Here is a 21,518-nt window from a genome sequence, read left to right as displayed (position 1 = left end):
ACGGTCTGTCACTGACCAAAACACCATTATGCAGCACATGGCTATGGTTAGAAAACACGAAGTACTGCAAAGTCATATTACTTTAAGAGTTGGAGTGCTAACCCACCATCTTAGTAACTAACTAGTATATAAATTACTATTTCCAGGAACCATATTTATAATTTGTTTTAAAATTACAGTACAAGTTTCCCAGGATTTTATTTTATATTTTTTTTAGGCTTTTGCCATAGGGTGTGTGCTCTTCTCAGAGAGAAACAAAAACAGAGAGAGAGAAAGTGAGAAATCATCCCTCAAGGGGGATGGCCACGCCACAATCCCTTCTCCACCAGTATGCTCTTGGAATTTTGGGCATACACACGTGCACCTGGCATGATGTTCAAGCAGCGAGGTCTGGGACTGGAATAGCTGTCCGCCGTGTGAGAGTCCAGTGCCTTAATCACCATGCCACCTGCTGGCTCTCCCAGTAGTTTAATAAAGTCCTAAGCTGAACTAGTTTAATTAAATAAAAGTGTTAGCAAAAATTTATGAACATAACAATTATGTTAAAAAAATATCAAAGCAGGAGCTGGCAGGTGGCATGACTGTTAAGGCGCTGTACTCTCACATGACTGCAGTTAGGGTCCTGGTCCTGGCAGCTTGTTTCCTCACTTTCTCTTTCTCTCTCTCTTCTCTGTCTCTCCCTGGTCGAACTAAAAATAATAATGAATAAAATAAAATAAAAAGTAAATATAAAAGCAATCAAATCAAATCACTTGATCCCATTGTCTAAACTTCATGAAACAAAAATTTTTCTGCATAAAGATGACTTCTTATATAGAAATTGCTCCTTGAAAAATCCCCAATACCTTCTATAAGGGGGGGGGGAAAGGACAAGCCTATTTACTGACTCTGAACAAGTAAGTAATCAAAGAATATAAGTACTTTACTAAGATCTATTGTAATCATCTAAGAGAAGAGCTATAAGGCCCATTTTCACATTCTTAATCTTATAAAAGAAAAATAAATAATAAATGGATGGTAAATTAACTCTCTAAAAGTAGAGAATACCAGAGTTTTGTTTTGTTTTTTAAATGGTTTCTGTGGGACTATAGACCTGTTCATTGAAATAACAGCAACAGGGGCCAGCAGGAGGTGTAGTGATTAAGGCACTGAACTCCCTTGTGGCCAACCATGTTTCGAATCCTAGACCTGAAGGCTTGAAACTCATGCCAGGCACGTTTGCATGCATGACCAAAATCCCAGGAGGAGAACGAAGAAGGGATTGTGGCATGGCCATTCCCCTTAAGGGCGGTGATTTCACGCTTTCTGTCACTCTCTCTCTCTCTCTCTCCAATGAGTGCATATGCCCTCTAGCAAAAATCTCTTTCAAAAAAAATAATAATAAGGCTTACATATATTAGATATTTAGGATAATTCTGGGACAGTACAAAAAGACTGCTTATTACTTATGAAAAAATGGAGTGTTCAGTAAGAGCAAATCTGAGAGAAATGTGTTACTCGTGGAAGGTTCAATTTCATTTTATTGTTGTTTGCCTTTAAAAAATTTGCTAGAGGGTGTATGCCCCTGTTGGAGAGAGACAGAAAAAGTGCCCCCACCAGGGTGATGGCCACACTACAACCCCTTCCCCCTTTTCCTCTCTGGATTTTGGGCATGCATGCACATGTACCCAGCATGTTTTTTCAAGCACTGGGTCTGGGACTCAAACTATGCCATCAGCCAGGTGGGATGTGGCTGCCTTAACCACCATGCTACAGACTGGTGCTCAACCTCATTATTTGTTTCATGTTAATTTTCATCTCGATTCAATTATTCTAGCCAGACATGTCTTATTTCTCCTATTTTGCTGCCTTTATGTTTCTGCTCTGAAGTTAAATATTTGCCGGCCTTTTCCACAGTCCATGTGCTCTTTGAGAATAGTGATTAAGTCTTACTTATGAGAAGAAGTGGTTAAGAGGCAGGCAAAGGCCTATTCCAGAACTACACTATCCAACATGGCAAACAGAAACCACAGGTAATTGAATTTAAATTGATTGAAATTTAAAATGCAGTCCCTCAATCCCACTTGCCATATTTCAAGTCTTCAACAATCTTATATTTACATTTCATCACATCCCCTCTCTCTTTTTTTTTTTTTTGAGAGCTTTTTGCCTGTGCTTGCCAAAGAGAGAGACAGAGAGACAGAAAGCAAGAAATCATCCCCCCCCCCCCCGGCAGAAACCGAGAAGCCCCCCCCCCCCCCCAGGGAGGAATGGCCACTGCACTCCCTGCTCCTCCATTCTCCTCTCAAGATCTCGGACACACACACACACACACATGCACCCGGCGTGAGTTTAAGCCACCAGGTCTGGGACTTGAACTGCGGTCGACTACATGGGAATCCAGTGACATAGACATTATGCCAACTGCTGGTCCCCATCACACCCCCTTTCTACTGTGGTTTAAAGTCACCCTCTTTTTTTTAAAAAAAAAGTATTTATTTTACATTCATTCACTGTGTATCACTGCAGCATACAAAAACTTTTTTCATCCAATTTCTCTCCTCTACTGTGTTTTGCAATGCGGTACCCAAAGAAACAGATTTGAGTTCAGATTTATGAAGAGGAGTTTCTCCTTTTGTGCAGCAGGTTATTCATATGTTCAGCTACTGTGCAAGGCACTCAGTGTGGAAGCTGAGAAGCAAAGTGAGAAAGTAAGGTAAAAGAAAAGAAAACAAAGGGAAATAAAATTAAAAAGAAAAAAAGGAGGAAAAAATTTTTTTGAAAAAAGCGAAAAATTTTATGAAAGAAAAAACCCACAGCGAGTGCACTGTGCAAAAGGGGCAGGACCCAGCTCAAATGTAGATGGATTCTGAAATTAAGGAGAGGTCAGAGGCAAGAGATAGTACTTAAAAATTAGAAAAAATTTAAAGAGAGAGACAGAGAAAAGACAGAGACTGCCCTACCTTTCTATTTAGGTGTTTGGTTCTGGAAGGAGAGATTTGGAGCATGGGTCTTCATCTACCCTGTCTAGGTGTTTGGATCTGGAAGCAATTCACCCTCTTAACACCTGAATCCAACCCCTATACAGCACTGCCAATGTACAAATATGATGGGGGGGAAAACTGTTGATAGATGCACAGTAGCACAAAACATCAGTATTTCCTAAGATTATCCGCAACTATGAATAATTTACTACGTCTGGTGATAAATTTTTATTGGGAAGCATCTAGTTTTATGTATATTTTTGGCAAAAAGAGTTTTTAGGTAGAACAAAGATCAAAAAGTCTTTAGATAAAAAAATTGAGAACTGTAATGAACTAGCAATTTAGCTTTTCTTAAATTGAAATGGCACAAAACTAAGATGTTCTGGAGTGATGGATAATCGAAGGCAAAAATAATCCCCAAATCTCTGTTGTACCATTAGTTTCTGCATCTTTACCAGACCTAAGAGTTCTCCATACTTAACTTTTTGGTATAAATGTTTCCATGTGATACAAGAGATCAATGATGAACAATAAGGCGAAGGAAGGAAAAAAAAAAAACAAAAGGACACAATTAATTCATAGAATAAACAATTACATCAGAGTTAATAATTGGCCTTTTATTTTTCTCTTTTTTGTTCACAGGCTGAATAAGCATACTTAATGCTTTCAATAAACAATGAACAAATGTACAGAATGACATGGACTGAGGTAATGTGTTATAATGGAAAAGGTTTTGTAGCCTAAGAATCGATTTTGTTTTGGTACATTATGAAACAAAGGAATCAAAGCTATATTTAAGTATGATGTTTTTCTTCCATCTTATATTTTTGTCTCATAGATGTTAAAATTTTCATTTCTGATTTCACATAAAATTACAGGCAGCTGACTCTTTGAGGTACTTTAAAATCACTCTAGGTACTTTGTACTTAAGTACACATATTTCAAGTAGGAATGACCTGTGAAGGAAAAAAGAGAAGGATGGAGTAGAACATGCTGTGATGCTCTTTTGTTATAAGACTTTTGCAATGTGACTTTGAAAATGATATGCATATATTACTTTGATAAGGTAAAATTTAAATCACATGTATCTACTTATATTTACATATGCATAGGAAAGTAACTGAAAGAATATTAATAACATCTACCCTTGGAATGGGAACTTGGGGTAGGAGGAAGGAACAAAGAAAAGGCATACTTTTATTTTTACTTGATAAAAGTTTAAAGTTGAACATTAGCTATAATCCTTTCAAAGTAGAACAAAGACAGAGAGATACTACATCTACATCTATATTAAGCCTGGTTTAATATATGGTGAACACATTTTCAAAGCAATAGATATACCTCTATGGTGTTAATTTTCATAGTAGTTCATTGCATAGATGTTTAACAAGCCTAGAAACAGGTTACTACCCTTCAATTAGTAGTGAAAAGTCATATCTAATTTCATCTGTAAAATTGGAATAGTAGGATCCATCTCCTAGCACTGTTTGTGAGAAATAAACTATTAGATGTGAAGTGCTCAGAACCGTACCTGCCCATAGTAAGCACTATCACGTGTTATCCATTACGTGTTAGTCTTCTCCTTCCTCCTCACTCATAATTATTTTTTAAAATTATTTAACTTTATTTTATTATTATTATTATTACATGAGTTTTGCCAGAGAAAGACTGAGAGAGAGAGAGAGAAAGCAAGCCTCCAGGTCGAGGACTTGAACTATGGTCCGCCATGTGGGAATTCCAACACTTTAACCACCACACCACTTGCTGCCCCCCCCCATAATTCTTATTATCTTTTGCTTATACTATTTACTGCAATGTCTTAAAACAAATCTGCCTATCAACAATATCTACATACACAATACTAAATCTTTATGAGGCATACTTTTCTACATAAAGGTCTTCAAAGACGAATTTCCAATATGTAAAGATCAAATTATTTTGTTTGGCTACTAACCAGGGGTTCCAGATTAATTTCCTCTCCATGGCCCTCCTTTTCCCTCCTACCAAACTACTTCTTTTTCCCGTCAAATTCAGTTTCCTAGAGTATGATCTATGCTCTCTCTCCTCAGTCTGGAATACTTTTCTCAATTCCCATCTCTTCAAGTCATATCCTACTGGCCTTCCGTCTTCCAGCTGAAAGGAATTTCTTTGTCTTCTGATCTTCAGAGGACATAATGTACCTCATCCAAGAGACACTTTAATTTGACTTTGTGTTAGTTATCCCATAGCTATCAATGTGTATATACCTGTGTCTATCTATATCTCACCTTCTCCTGATGGATTTCAAATGAAGTATTTGTATCTGATTCCTATGTACATAGTTTTCTTAACCTGTCTTTTGCTTTCTATATTTGGAAAAGGAATCTCATCACGTACCTTGCACAATTTGTTGAAAAGATTAGCAAATGGATAAAATTACCTACTAGGGTTATCTTGCATAACTTGAAAGGATTAGAAACAGCATCAAATCACCTATTAGAATCCCTACTACTTAGTAGATATTCATTAAACTGAGAGTATTATTATTTCTCTTGAGAACAACTATTTTTGGAAAAAATATTTCTGTATGTGAACACTTGAACAAGAAATAAAAAAAAAAAAAAAAACTAAACTAGTCAGATGCCCACACCTATATGCAAAATCACTTTGACTCATGACTTAATCTGAATGTGACTTTGAACTAATATTTAAAGGAACTGTTTCCCAGTGATGAGGCCAATGTGAATATGACTATATATAAAATAAGGTACAGTGCAATTAAGACTCTAAATCAACTAATGACTAAGCATGTAATTCCTCACTGATAACACCAATAAAAAACTTTCAATAACCCAAGTTCAAAGTATCAACTCGTTGATAGGTGTGACTTTTTAGTGCTAAACAAGTAAGATTATTTGAAATCTATACAAAATATAACACTTCATTCTTGACCCTCATCTGAAGTTAGATCTGTCAGAAGTTCATATTCAGTGTATTCCAGAGAACAGACCAACTTCAGCCTTTATATACTACAAATGCACATACCTTAGAATAGACATTCACTGTTAAATGACATGAGTGATTTAATACATCCTGTTGAAAATACACAGGGCATAGTTTTAACAGGACCACATATTCAGACCTTCCAATTCGGCATACAAACTATTTTCTTGAAGTACATCCGTTTGAAGACTTAGTTAATATTATTAACTACATGCAACAAATGGGTTTTTAAATAGACCACGAAAGAGCTAGCAAAACCCATTATCTACCCTCACATAATTATATTGCCTATCCAGAAATACAGTACTCATGTTATTTAATCACAAAACTGCAATGTACTACTTTAAAATAATCTAAGAGGTGTTAGGTGAAAAAACGTATTTCTTCACTTCAAACATTTTAAAGAGGTGTTTTATTTTTTTGCCTGCCAGCAATCACTACCTATTGCTATGATAAAAAATATTACACACAGTAAGCTTCCTTATACCACTTCCAAAAGATGATTTCAACATGAATCAACAGAAATAGTTTCCTAAAGTAGGTCATCGCTATAGCAACCAGTGGGTGGTTTAGTATACTCGTCACAATGACCTACTTTCTAGCCTCGGCTAGAACAGCTTTATATAACTAGAATTTCTAGTTCTGTCTATAAAATAGTCTAAAAGCGGCAGTAGTATGATACACTGTAATCCTATTGCTGCTGAAAACAAAGATTATGAATTAACATGTATCATACAAAAATAAAGCCATCTGGTTCCACACTTTAGTTTCTAAAATATATCCTATCATACACTCAGCAATGAAAACTACACTTAGAATATCTAAAACAAAACAATTCATTGCTGACCCTAGAGAACGAGTTTAAAGAATATAAACTAAAACCATTAAAACTACACGGAGACTACCTCCTCCTAAACTCCACATGAAATGACAGAATTAAATTTAGAAAAATACTGAAGTTTTGAGTATAATAAAGAAAAAAACCCCCCAAGATTATTAGTCATTAAAGGCACTGGTATTCTATTAGAGATTTAATAGAGATTTAAAGTATAAATAGCAAGTTATATCTCTACAAATTGAACAAAGACTTTTTTTCTGGTTTGTAGCAAATTTTTAGTGCTTTCCTCTAACTTAATAATTACTCAGGTGTCAGGATTTTTGTGATAAACTGCTCGAGGTAAACAATGTTCAACAAAGATGAAATACATATTTTAAAAGCAAGTTTTGCATTTGTCAGACTGGAAAGCCATAAACCAGTGGACCTTGATACCATGACACAGTGTCACTTTTTATAATGAACATCTTATAACACCCTCATCTAGAGATAAAATTCATAAATAACATATTCAGACACACAATTTTAAAGTATTAACATAATGCTCTAACTGTAACATATGGGATAAACTAAAGAAAGAGGCCATTTATATTTTTAAAAGAAGTAAAAAGAGGATCAGCAGGTGGCAAGGTGGTTGGAGTGCTGGACTCCCACATGGCCGACCGTGGTTCAAGTCCTGGACTGGTGGCTCGCTTTCTCACTCTCTCTTTGTCTCTTTCTGTCAAGCACACATGCTCTGTAGATGAAAATAATAATAATAAAATAAATAATTCTTAAAAGAAACGTAACATGTACCTCTTTAGGTAAATATCTGGGCATGACACAAGACGACAGTGCCTATATCTACGTTCAGAATAATTTAAAATTCAATAGTTACAAAAACAGATTGGTAACAGTTGTGTTACTGGTGACTTAAATACCATGAGTGGGACTGTGTTTAGTGATGATTTCCTGAAATGCTGAGCAAGACTCAGTAAAATACAAAACAATGTACAATCTTTCCTTGATTTATATAGGCAATAAATATATTTTAGGAAGACTTAGTATATATAAAATTTGATTTAAAATGCCAGTATTCATAATATATAAATAAATTTTAGTTCTGGATAGAAAATTATGAATAATAGTTTCAATGATATTAAACATCTGGTAGAACATCTGAAGGTTATATGGAACTTAGGACAACTACTTTTTTTTAAAGAGAGATTTTTGGTATATGGCACGTGCACTTGCCAGAGACAAGAGACAGAGAGACAAAAAGTGAGAAATCACCATGGGGGATGGCCATGCCACTATCCCTTCTTCATTCTCTTCTTGGGAGTTTGGGCACAAACACACACACACCTGGTGTGAGGTTTTTGTGTTGTTTTTGTTTTTCTTCTGTAGAGGTTTTTGCCTTAGGGTGCGGCGCTTGTGGGAGAAAGACGGACACAGAGACAGTAAGAGAGAAAGAGAGAAGTCACCCCCCTCTCCTCCAAGAGGAATGGCTATGCCACAATCCCTTCCCCTCCATTCTCCTCTTGGGATCTTGGGCACACACAAGCGCACACCTGGCATGAGTTTCAAGCCATTAGGTCTAGGACTCAAACTGTAGTCAGCCACATGGAAGTCCAGTGACATAACCATTATGCCATCTGCTGGTCCTGAACAACTTTTCTTTTGAGGGACTACTCTGAGCATTAAAAGGGTCAACCATTCTCTTCTCACTAATTCTACTAGCACCTTCCAATCATTATGACAACCAAAATGATGCTACAAAATTCCTGAAATGCCTTCCAAGAAGTGGTACTGTCCATAATTTATATAATTTCATTCAGTGATTTATGAGAGATGCAAAGATATAAATGAGATGAGGTTCCAATATTCATAGAGCTTAAAATCTACAGAAAAAATCTGAATCTGCACATTATGTACATAAATACTGCAGACAGGACCTGCTATGGTAGACCTACAACACATTATCAGATAAAAGAAATGTCATTAATGTGTTTAGAAAAATCACTTCTGGCTCCCCCACCCCCCTTTATTGAGATGGATAGAAACTAAGGCAAAGATTTCAAGGAAGTGGTGATGGTAGGGTTTTGTTTGTTTGTTTGTTTGTTTAATTTGCTATAGGACATACGTGTGTGCACCAGAGACTGTAAGAGAGAGCAAGAGAAAGTTAGAAAGCATCTCCCCAGGAGGGATGCCACAATACAATTCCTTCTCTATTTTCCCCTCAGTATTTTGTGCACATATGCAAACGTGTCTCGCTTGTCTTCTAAGTCACTGGGTCCAGTGAACTATAGCTGTTCATGTGGGATCTAGTTGCCTTAACCACTACACCACCAGCTGGCCCAGGATTTTTCTTGAAAATTAACATCCAGAGGACACCTGTGCTCACAAGCAAGACAGCAACAGAGAGAGAGAAGGAAAGAAAGAGGAAACATCCCTCAATGGGGCATGTCATACCATAATCCTTTTTCCTCTATTTCCATCCTGTCCAGATCTGGGACATGCACATACACATGTCAACATATTTTTCAAGCTGCTGGTGTTAGGATTCAAACCATGGTTGGCCATGTGGGATCTAGTACCCAATTCACAGTGCTTAACTGATGGGCTACAGGGCCAGCTCACTGAAGTATTCATATAAGAGCTGAAAATAGGGAAGGAGAACTATTGGCCACTGCATTATAACCTGCAATTAGACCTTGTTCACCACTTCGTAGTGCACAGACAATTCCTGACGTACAGTGATGAAATATCTACTAAAATACCAACCTAATAAACACATTACTTCAATCAGCTGGGAACTGACATAAAAGAGGAAGAATATTCTCTGATGTCTGTTGTGCTGGGTACTTTATATATGTCATATGTCCAACAACTTTACAAAGTATCTCTTTTTTTTTTTTTTCTTTTTGGAGAGGTTTTTGCTATAGGGCATGTGCACTTGCCAGAAAGATAGATAGATAGAGAGATAGAGAGAGAGAGACAGACAGACAGACAGACAGCGAGAAATCACCCCCGGGGGGGATGGCCACACCGCAATCCCTTCTCCTCCTTTCTCCTCTTGGGATCTTGGGCACCCACGCCCATGTGCCCGGTGTCAGTTTAAGCCACTGAGTCCGGGACTCAAACCACGATCGACTAGAAGGGAGTCCAGCGACATAGCTATTATGCTAACTGCTGGTCCCAGTATCTCATTTTTTTTTTAAAGAGAGATTTTTGCTACAGGGTGCATGTGCTTGCCAGAGAGACAGAGAGACAGAGAAACAAAAAGTGAGAAATCAGCCCCTTAGGGGGGATGACCATGCTTCAATCCTTCTTCCTCTATTCTCCTCTTGAAATTTTGGGTATGCATGCACATGCGCTCGACCTAAGATTTAAGCCACTGGGGCTGGAACCCGAGCCATGGTAGACTACATGGGAGTCCAGGGACATAACCGTTATGCCATCTGCTGGTCCCAAAGTATCTCATTTTTAAAGGATCACCTCTAAACTTATCAAGGACATTTTCCAAGTTCAGCTAAGCAATAAGGTAAAACATTTAATATGGATTGTGTCTGACTCCAAATCTGTGCTCTTTGCACTATATAACACTACTTTCCTAAAGAAAATGCAATACCCTAAAAATTTTAGAAAAATTAATGAGATTTAAGGATATAGAGATGACTAGAAAACGGTTTTTGCCTTAGGATGGGGGATGGACATGTATGCCAACTAAGAGAAGATTTTTTTGTTTTTTAAAAATACACTGTTTTGGGGACAAAAGGATGGTATAATGGTTACATCACTGGACTCCCACGTAGTCAATTGTGGTTCAAGTCCCCTCCAGTGACTTATGCTGGGCACACGTACATGCATGGCCAAAATCCCGAGAGGAGAATGGAGAAGGAATTACAGCGTGGCCATCTCCCCTGGGGGCTGATTTCTTGCTTTCTCTCTGGTGAGTGCACACACCCTATAGCAAAAAAAATTCTCTCTCTCTCTAAAAAAAAAAAAAAAAAAAAAAACCACTGTTTTTAAGTTTTTAACTTTATGACTGAGTGAATATGCACACACTCTCAAGTGAATGAAAATGAGAGAGTGAGACAAAGAGAGACAGAGAGACGGACACACTGTGATCTCCTTCCACCATTTTTCTATCCTCTTGGATCTGGAGCACTCATGCACGTGCCTGGCATATTTCAGGCTAGCCAGGCTAGTATTTGAACCATAGGTGTGCCATGTAAGATCCTGCTTTTCTTAAGCAGCACATTACCACTGCACCATGAAGCTGGTCCAAGACAAAAGAGTTTAGGTTATATCATAACAACAAAGTACTTGAATTTACAAATCTCTGTAAAACAACTAAAGTTAATTTCTCAAGCATGCTATGTGTCTATTGTAGGTCTTCTAAGGCACTTCTTATGTTTAACTGGTCAAAGGTGGTCAAGGCCAAATTAGATTTCAAGGAGGGAGGAAAGCATAGAAAACAGTATGGCTAAATCAAAGAACCTCAGGCCCAGACGGTTGCACAGTGGTAAAATGACATTCTCTGACTAACCCACATGGGAATGTTCTGGGTTTGCGACTAGAGACTTCCCTGAGTATACAGGGCATGTGTGTACCTATCATCTGATGGGTGGGTGTAGCTGGGAGTAGATTGTGGCATCAAGATTGTGCTGGGGTGTGCAGTTTTTTTCTCTCTCTTTGGCTCAAGGAATAAGTAAATAAATAAACTTAAATAAACTTAAAAAATTTAGCATAATCAAGGTAACTCATAAGAGTTGTGGATGAGGGGTGGAGGGTGGTTGGAAGAATAATTACAAGTATCATACTTTCTCTATACTAAGATAAATGCTCTCTCTAACCCAAGTTTTAATGTTTCAAAATATATTCAAAAGCAAGAAATAAAAAGTATAAGAATGGGAAAGGAAGAAACAAAACCATTATTATTTACAAATAATAGGTGTACCATACTAGCAATAGAGAAAAAAAGAAATACAAATAATTATTAGAATTAATGAGTTGTAAAGAGTTAGAAAGTTACTCAACTTCTGAAATCAATTTATGTTGATATAATCTCTGTAACTAATGCCTCTTTGATCTCAAAAATCACACGGAGCTATTTATAATCTAGAAATCTTATTCCTTGTCTAATTTTAGAAACTACTGTATTGTGACATCAGCAGGTTAGGCCAAATCAAGTATAATATATACTTTTAGGCTTTAAAGGATTTACATATAACTAAATAACAGCTGTCTGACATGTGTTCAAAAAACATGCTGTCCCAGATCTATCTATAATGATTTTCTACAGTCTAATCTTCCTATTTGAAATTTCTGTCCTGCAGGAAAAGACTAACAATTCTGTAAAATTATTCTACTTTTTTTTTTTTTGCTCTATGACCTAGCAGATGTCAGGTCTAACAGAGTTTTGGCCAGTGGTCAAGAGATCTGTCTCATATTGACATTAGAGAAAAAACTGGAAGTCACATAATGCAATCTAACCACTCAAATATCTATCAAAAATCTATTCAGAGTTTATTATATCTGATACTGTTGTGGGATAAAAGAAAGAACAAAATTAAGTGCCTGGTGCCGTAAAGTTTGTATGTTAGATGATAATCATGACAACGATGATAACAGCAGCAAACATTCAAAAAGTGTGTATTAGACATTGCTCTAAAGACTTAACATGTACATATTCAACGCCCCTTTGATATAGGTACTTCTCTCATCTCCAAATGAGGAGATCCAGGCACATAAATGTTAAGTAATTTTCCCAAGGACACATAAATAGTAAACTGGCAAAGCCAGAATTTAAAATCCAGTCAGCTCTGGCTCCAAATTCCAAGCCCTTGAACCACTATATTTAATTGGCGATAATTTCCATGGAGAAAACTACAACAGGATAGAGGAATATTGGGAGGAGGTATAATTTTACACAGAGTGGTCATAGAAGGATTTACTGATATCCTACTGCCATTTAACACTTTCCTTTGAAGGTTACCTCAAACTACCTCCTCCCACAATCTTGCAATCTTAGTTAATGATTACTCCTTCATTCAAATTACTCAGGCCAAAGTCTCTCCTGTTTGGTCAGAATAAGTCGGTCTTATGTGCAGTAATAAAAAAATCCCAAGAGCACTAGCTTCACCAGTGAATTCCACCAAACTTTTAAAGAATTAATGCCAGTCCTCAAACTCCTCTGAAACAGTGAAGGAAAATTTACAAAATTATTTTACGAGGCCAGCATTTCCCTGATACCACAGCCAGACAAAGATACCATAAGAGAACTACATGCCAATATCCCTAATGAACAGATGCAAAAGTCCTCAACAAAATACTAGCAAAATAAATTCAATGATACATTAAAATGCTCATACACCATGATTATGTGGAATTTACTCATGGATGTAATTTACTCCTTACATGTGGAATGCAAGGATGGCTCAACATATATACAAATTAACTAATGAGGGGGGGCCCAGTCAGTGGCATGGTGGTTAGAATGTTTGGATCTCACAAGGTTGACAGTGGTTTAAGTTCAGACCCGGTGGATTGAGAAACACTCCAGGCATGTATGCATGTGTTCCCAAAATCCTGAAAAGGAGGGCGAAATGGATGTGAAGGGATTATGGCATGATCATCCCTTAACAGGGATTATGGCATGACTGTTCCTTAATAGTGGTGCTTCTCACTTTCCTTCCATACCCCACCCTGTTTCTTGCCTATGAGTACACATACCCTCTAGCAAATTTTTAAAAAATTAATTAATGTGATACACATTAACCATTAGCGCCTTAACCACCATACCACCTGCTGGCCCCTAGACAAAGACTTTAAATAAGACTCAAAAGCACAGGTAACAACAGTACAAAGACAAATGGGATCAAATCAAACTAAAAAGCTAGGCACAGGACAAGAAACAATCAAAAGAGTAAAGAGACAACTATGGAATGGGAGAGAATATTTGCAAGTTACACATTTGACAAGGGAATAATAACTAGACTATACAAGGAACTCAAACACCTCACAACAGAATAACAAATAATTTGATTAAAAATGAGTGACTGGAGGCAGTCAAGTGGTGTGGTGGTTAGGGTGCTGGACTCCACGTGGCTGACCATGGTTTGAGTCCTAGGACCTGACAGCTTGCTTTCTCACTTTCCCTCACCAATGTGAGTAACCAAGGTCTGTTGGGCTAGAGACCTGGAAGAAGGAGATCATGGTGTGAACAGATCCTGTGAACGGTGCTCAAATTTTTCTCGTTCTCTCTCTTCCTGCCATATTCTATCATGAATAAGGAAAAAAATCCAAACAAGAGGATTCTGAACCTATCATGGATCACAAATTCCAATTTTAAATGTATGTACATCTGAAAATAAGAAATGTTTCCTAACCATATAGATGTTATATAATTATATGAAAATATAATTCTGTGTAGAAAAAAAATAAAAATGACAGATATGTACCTACTATTTGTGTGAGCCAGATTATAATGTTTAGGTAAAAAGTCGCAGTTAAGATTGTATTAATTTCTACTATTGTTGTAGTGCTAGTGCTTTTATGATCTTTTTACGGAAAATTATTAGTGACTAAGAAAATATACAAAGGCATATCTCAAGAACATTCATTCATTCTTTCAATCAATATTTATGCATTTCTCAGGATACAAAAATAAATACATTCGATAAAGTTTTAAAAAATAGAGGGGCCTGAATAGTGGCACAGCAGCAAAATGTGATGCTCAGACCCACATAGGAAGGTTACTCGTTCAATTTTGGAGACCTTTCTGAGTGTACCAGGCTTTTGTGTGCCCAGGATCTGAAGCTGGTTGAGTCTGGACACAAACTGCAGTTATCAGGAACCTGTTGGGGGTACTGTATCTCTGCCTTTTTCACTTGTGGAATAAATAAATAAATGTAAAAAAAAAAGTAATAATAGGGCTGGTCTATTGGTTAAGGCCTAATAGTTAAGGCACCCAACTCCCATAGAGTTGACTACAGTTAAATTCTGGTCCTGATAATTTGAAAAACACGCTAAGCTCATGTGCATGCATGCCCAAAATCCTAACAGGAGAGAAAAATGAAGAAAGGACTGTGACATGACCATGCCCCATTTGGGGGTGCTTTCTCCCTCTCTCCCACTGTGTTTCTGTCTCTCTCTGGCAAGCACATGTACCCTCTGGACAAAGTAAACGGGGGAAAATAATAATAAATAAGTAGACAGACAGACAGAAAAATAAATAATTCCAGGAGCTGTCAGGTGGTGTGGTGGTTAAGGGCTCTGGATTCCCACCTGGTCAACCGCAGTTGGTGTCCCAGACCTGGCAGCTTGCTTTCTCACTTTCCTTTCTCTTTCTTCCTCTGACTAGTCAAATTAAAAAAAATAACAACAACAAATGGAATAAAATAAATAAATCTTACAAAAATAAAAATAAAGAATCCCTATCCACGAGGCCTTCCAAATTTAATAAAAATAAAATATAAAAATAAATTATTTTATTTTTTATCAAACTGAATGATTGAGGTTCATGGCTATAAGGAAACATAGAAGAGTCAATAAATCTATCAAGGGAGGTCCACAGAGCTGGACAAAGCTGATGCTTTAAATCTATTAAGAGAGGTCCACAAAGTTGGACAAAGTTGATGATTAATATGGGTCTTTATTATCATAGCATTTCACTTTGTGATAACGGCATAAAGTGATCTTTAACAAAATCATTACACATCTTCTGGGACTGAATTACACAAGTACAAGTCTATGTAGCTCATGCCACCCTGATTCAATAATCACAGAGATATTTGTAGTCTAGGCCTCTTATTTAATCCTTGTCTATTTTTAAAAAGAATTATTTAATTTTAATCTATTTAATTTTATCTATTATTATTATTATTAAATTTTTGTTATAGGGCATGTGCGTTCGTCAGAGAGAGACAGAGACAGATAGAAAATAAGAAAGCAAGCTGTCGGGTCTGGTACTCAAACTATAGTTGGCCAGGTGGAAGTCCAGCACCTTAAACACCACACCACCTGCTGGTCTCAGTCCTTGTCTGTTTTTACAGAGCAATGTACTGTGACCCCATTTTAATTTGACCAGAGTGAGAGAGAAGGAGAGAAAAAGAGAGAGAGAGAGATAAGAAAAGTGAGAAAGCAAGTCACCAGGTCTGGGACTCAAACCGTGATCGGCCATGCGGGAGTTCAGCGCCCTTAAACCATCACACCACCTGCCAGCCCTGAAATAGACATTTAAATAATGTCTATTTATTATGTGTGTGAGAGACCTCCAATAGAATCTTATCATACTACAGTCCTCCCTCCAGCTGTTTAAGCCACAAATGTCAGATTTTGCTACCTTTTAACAACTGCATAGTATTCTACTGTGTATGTATATTACATTTAAAAATTCACTTGTCCATTGCTGAGTACTTCAGTTGTTTCCATACAAAGACATTAAAATGTAAAAGGCATCTGCTCTATGGTAGACAATGTGTGTGCCCATTTAAAAGTAATTTTCTGCCTCATTGCTAAACATTTTTTCCCCCATTTTGTTCAGATTTGGACATTTCTGACCTCTGGTCTAAAGGCAGAAATATGAGTCAAATAAGTCAATGAGAAGCAAAGGGCTGTTTAGGGACTGTGCAGGATTTTCACTTCTGGATAAAAGTGAGAAAAGAGCTCTACCTCACACCACTCTGCTTTTCTCTGTATAGTAGTGAACATGCAATACTTAATGCTCCATAATCACCTTCCAATCATAAGGGAAATCACCAAAAACATACCATCTTCCATTATACCTAATAAATGTGTGTGTTCTGTCTGCTTCAATGATCAGCCATTCTCCCATCTTTCTCCCTATCCTAAGGCCTCCCTATTCCATGAGATATAACAATGAAACCAATTAACCCTATAATGTCCTCTTAAGTGCTCAGATAAAAGAAGAGTTATATATCTCTCAATTTGAATCAAAAGTTAGAAATGACTGGGCCTAGCTGCAGCAGCAGATGCCGCTAAGACATAAGACACTATGTTCCTCAAGTTTGGACCACATGGGAAGCCCAAATTCAATTACTGGTCCACCTACAGGACAAGCACGATGGCATGCACCTCTAATCCCAGAGACTCAGTAGAGATGAGAATTATGACATCAAGACCTCATCATTAAAAAAAAAAAAAAAAAAAAAAAAGAAAGAAGGAAAAGAAACAAAAGATACAAATGATTAAACTTAATGAGGAGGGCACGTTGAAAGCCAAGATATTCCAAAAGCTATGCCTCCTGCACTAAATGTAATCAGTCAAGTCGTAAATGAAAAACTTCTAAAGATAATTTAAAACGTTACCCCAGTGAACATATCAATGATAAGAATCTAAACAGCTTTACTGCTGATATGTATAAAGTTTTAGTGGTCTGGACAGAAAGTCAAATCAGTCACAACAGTTTCCTAAACCAATGCCTAATCCAGAGCAGGACCAATCTTTCTCCAATTCTACAAAGGATGAGAGAGGTAAAAGAGCTGCAGAAAAGAAGTTGAAAGCTAGCTAAAGTCGGTTCATGAGATTTCAGAAAAGATGCCCTCTCCATAACATTAAACTACAAAGTAAAGCAGCTTCTGTGTCAGCACTTACTGCATCAAATTATCCAGAAGATACAGCTAAGACAATTGATGAACAACAGATATTCAATACAGACATAGTGAAAGAAACTGCCATCTTAAGCTTTCATAGTTACAGAGGAAAAGTTGATGCCTGGCTTCAAAGCTTCAGGCTAATTCTCTTGTTAGGAACTAATGCATCTACCGAATTTAAGTTAAAGACAATGATCTTCACCATTCCAGAAATCCTAGGGCTCTGAAGTATATTATGCTCTGTCTACTCTGCCTGTGCTCTATACATCAATCAACAAAGATGACAGCACATTTGTTTACGGCATGATTTATTGAATATTTTAAGCTCACTGTCGAGATCTACTACTCAGAAAATAAAATTTCTTTCAAAATATTATACCTTGTTGGCAATGAACCTTGTCACCGTGAGTTCTGATGGAGATATCCAAAGAGATTATTGTTTTCATGCCTGATAACACAACATCCATTCTGTAGTCCATGGAACAAGGAGTAATTTCAACTTTCAAATCTTTTTTTAACAAATACAGTTTGTAAAGTTATAGCTGCCATAGATAGTGATGGATCTGGGCAAAATAAACTGAAAACCTTTTGGATGGGATTCACTATTTAGATGCCATAAAGTTGATTTATGATTTATGGCAGTAGGTAAAAATATTGACCTTAACAGGAGTTTAGAAGAAGTTGATTCCAATCCTGATGGATGACTTTGTAGGGTTCAAGACTTCAGCAAAGGGAGTAAGTGCAGATGTGGTAGAAACAAGAGAACTAGAATTATAAGTGGAGCCTGAAGATGTGGCTAAACTGCTGTAATCTTATAATAAAACTTTAATGGATGAGGAGTTGTTTTTTTACTTTTCTTCTCTCCTTTTTTTTTTTTTTTTCCCAAAATTTTGCTAGAGGTATATGTGCTTGTCAGAGAGAGACAGATATGGGGAAAAGGTATCCCCATCGGGGAATGGTCATGCTGCAATCCCTTCTCCTCCATTTCTCCCTCCTTTTGGGATTGGGATTTTGGGCAAACATGCGCATGCATTCATTACATTTTTCAGGCTGCAGTTCAAGTCCTGGACCCGTGGCTTAAAACTCATGCTGAGCATGTGTGAATGCATGCCCAAAATCCTGAGAAGAGAAGGGACTGCAGCGTGGTCATCGATTTCTCACTTTCTGTTTCTCTGTCTCTGTCTCTCCAGTGCACATGCCCTATAGCAGAAATCTCTTTTAAAAATAACCAAACAGGGAACCAGCAGTTAGCACAATGGCTATGTCGCTGGACTCCCACATAGTCGACCACGGTTCACATCCTGGACCCAGTGGCTTAAAACTTGCGCCGGGCGCGTGTGCGTGCGTGCCCAAGATCCCGAGAGGAGAATGGAGAAGAGGGGATTGCGGCGTGAGTAAAAGATTAGACATGTAACATTGCCAAAAAAGACACACAAATGAAAACTAAGCACATTTTTTAAAAATGCAAATTAAAACTACAATGAGGACCAGTAAGTAGCACAGAAATTAAGGTAGCTGGATCCCACACGGCTGACTATGTGTTCACGTCCCAGACCCAGCAGCCTGAAAAACACACCAGGTGTGGGGCCAGCAGGTGGTGTGGCAGTTAAGACACTGGACTCCCACATGGTGAAATGCAGTTCAAGGTCTAGAACTAGCTTAAAAATCACTCTGCGTGTGTGTGTGTGGGTGTGCCCCAAATCCCAAGAGGAAAGTGAAGAAGGGATTGTGGTGTGGCCATCTCCCCCATGGGGGTGATTTTTCACTTCCCTCTCTCTCTCTTTCTCTGTTTCTCTCTGGCAAATGCACACACCCTATGGCAAAAACCTAGAATAAAAAACCAAAAAACACATCAGGCTCATTTACACGTGTGCTCGAAATCCTGAAGGAAGCTTGCAGGAGGAGAATGGATTATGGTATGGCCATCTCCCTAGAGGGTGATTTCTCATTTTTCCCTTCTCCCTCTCTGTCTCTATGCGTGTTACCCTATAACAAAAATTTAAAAAACAAAACAAACCACTGATGAAATGACATGACATATTTATAAGAATGGGGGGGGGGAACGTGACAACACCAAATGTTCATAAGAATGAGAAGCAACTGAAATTCTTATACATTGTCAGTGGGAATGAAAAATGGTATAGCTACTTTGGAAAACAGTTTGACAGTTTTTTTAATAAAGTTAAAACAGAAGACAAAAAATGGTAAAATAGTACAGTGACATAAAATTATTACAGAGCCAAGGAAACGAAGAACCAGAAGTCTGTCATCACAGAACAATTAAATTAGAAATGGAAAGAAAGGATCAGCAGGTGGCATAATGGTTATGTTACTGGACTCCCACGCAGTCAATCACGGTTGGAGTCCCGGACCCGGTGGCTGTTGGAGTCCCACAACCCCTGGGTGTGTGTGCATGCATGCCCATGAGGAAATGGAGAAGGGGTCACAGCATGGCCAACCCCCCTGGGGGTGATTTCTCACTTTCTGTCTGTCTCTTGGTGAGTGCTTGCATCCTATAGCAAAAACAACTCTCTCTCTCAAAAAAAAAAAAAAAAATTAGAAATGGAAAAAAACCCAAAATCTACATAGTATAACAAATAATCATGATATTCAAGAACTGTAGGGGATCAGAAGTAAATGAAGTGATAAAATATTAGGAAAGTCAAAGCCAATCCAATTAATTAGTAAACTTCAAGTAGTAAATACAACAAATAGAATTGAAAAAGTATTCAAAACATATTAAAAGAAAATGTCCCTGAAACAGATAACAGACTATTCATGGGAAAGAAAACTGACAGGAAAAAAATTATAGAGAATGACTAACACAGGTGTAACCTGACTAGACTACTGAATGGCTAGAAATACAGAGAACTAGGTAATCCAGGGCTACTACAGCAACTCCATAAAATTATCAGAGAGACCAAAATCCTTCCAAGTCATTGCTCTGCTACTTCCCTAGAGTGTAGCCTTGGTCTTCATAGTCCAATTTGGCTGTCAGGGTTCCAAACAATAATTAGTAAAATAAAAAGAAAAGTTGAAATAAGGCAAGTAACTACCCCCCTTTTTTTGGAGAGGTTTTTGTTATAGGGTGCATGTGTTTGCCAGACAGACAGAGAGAGAAAGCGAGAAATCACCCCCCAGGGGGGATGGCCACGCCACAATCCCTTCTCCTCCATTCTCCTCTCGGGATCTTGGGCACGTGCGCACACGCGCCCGGCGTGAGTTTTAAGCCACTGGGTCTGGGACTCAAACCACAGTCAACTACATGGGAGTCCAGCGACATAGCCATTAGCCATTATGCTAACTGCTGGTCCCCCGACCACCCTTTTTAATGGACTTCCTATGACTAGCTCTTTCTTCACATTTCACTAGCCAGAATTTGGTCACGTAGTCACCCCTACCTCCCAGGAATGTTAGAAAACGTCATTTATCAAAGAGGTAATGCAATCTGCATAAGCAAAATCAGAGTTCTGCTAATAAAGAAGAAGAGAGTATATATATTAGGAGGCACAAGGAAGATGGTCTTAAATTTCTCCACCAAAAAAACCAACGCTAAAAGAAAATAAAGCAATGCCTAAAAACGAGTAAAGGAATAAGAAAATTAATAATATCCAACCAGATTATCATTTTAGTAGAGCAAAACGCAGGCATTCTTTAATATCAAAATACTTGGGAGAGGGGCAAACACTAAGCAATGAAATTCAGTCAAATAACATAAATGGAGATAAAAGGACTGCTGCTGAGTTCACAATCCACTTAAGCGTAAAAATAAACAGGAATTATGGTTTATAGAACAAAACAGAACTATTACAAGCTTCAACAAAGTAGAAATAATCTAGAATTGGTAGTAGAAAGAAGTATGTGTAATGATTCCATGCTATGAAAGATAAGAAAATGGATATTACATTAAAAAAGAGATGCTTATTCCCAATACTTCATATTTTCAAGGTCGGAGACAATTTTTATTTCACAAGACAGAGAGGCAGAAGAAACATTTTTTATTTATCTCTGCCTTTGAATTATCAACAAAGAAGTGTGCATGCTCAGTTTGTCCACTGCAAGACTTTTCGTTCCAAAGCAGAGAAGGACACAGGATGTTGAGTCTCTATTCTCCCATGCGGTGATGTTACAGAGGCAATA

At 37.6% G+C, this 21,518-nt stretch overlaps 1 protein-coding gene across 2 annotated transcripts in view; it reads right to left on the bottom strand.

Moving 5' to 3' along the window:
* CRY1 (cryptochrome circadian regulator 1) overlaps positions 1 to 21,518 on the bottom strand; it is a 77,923-nt gene that overhangs the window by 38,853 nt on the left and 17,552 nt on the right. The gene's annotated exons all lie outside the window — the stretch shown is intronic.

This window comes from Tupaia chinensis, unplaced genomic scaffold, assembly GCF_000334495.1.
Source record: "Tupaia chinensis unplaced genomic scaffold, TupChi_1.0 Scaffold148234_1, whole genome shotgun sequence".
NCBI lineage: Eukaryota > Metazoa > Chordata > Mammalia > Scandentia > Tupaiidae > Tupaia > Tupaia belangeri.
Note: the sequence above shows the minus strand (reverse complement) of the source record. Positions and strands in the feature narration are given on the sequence as shown.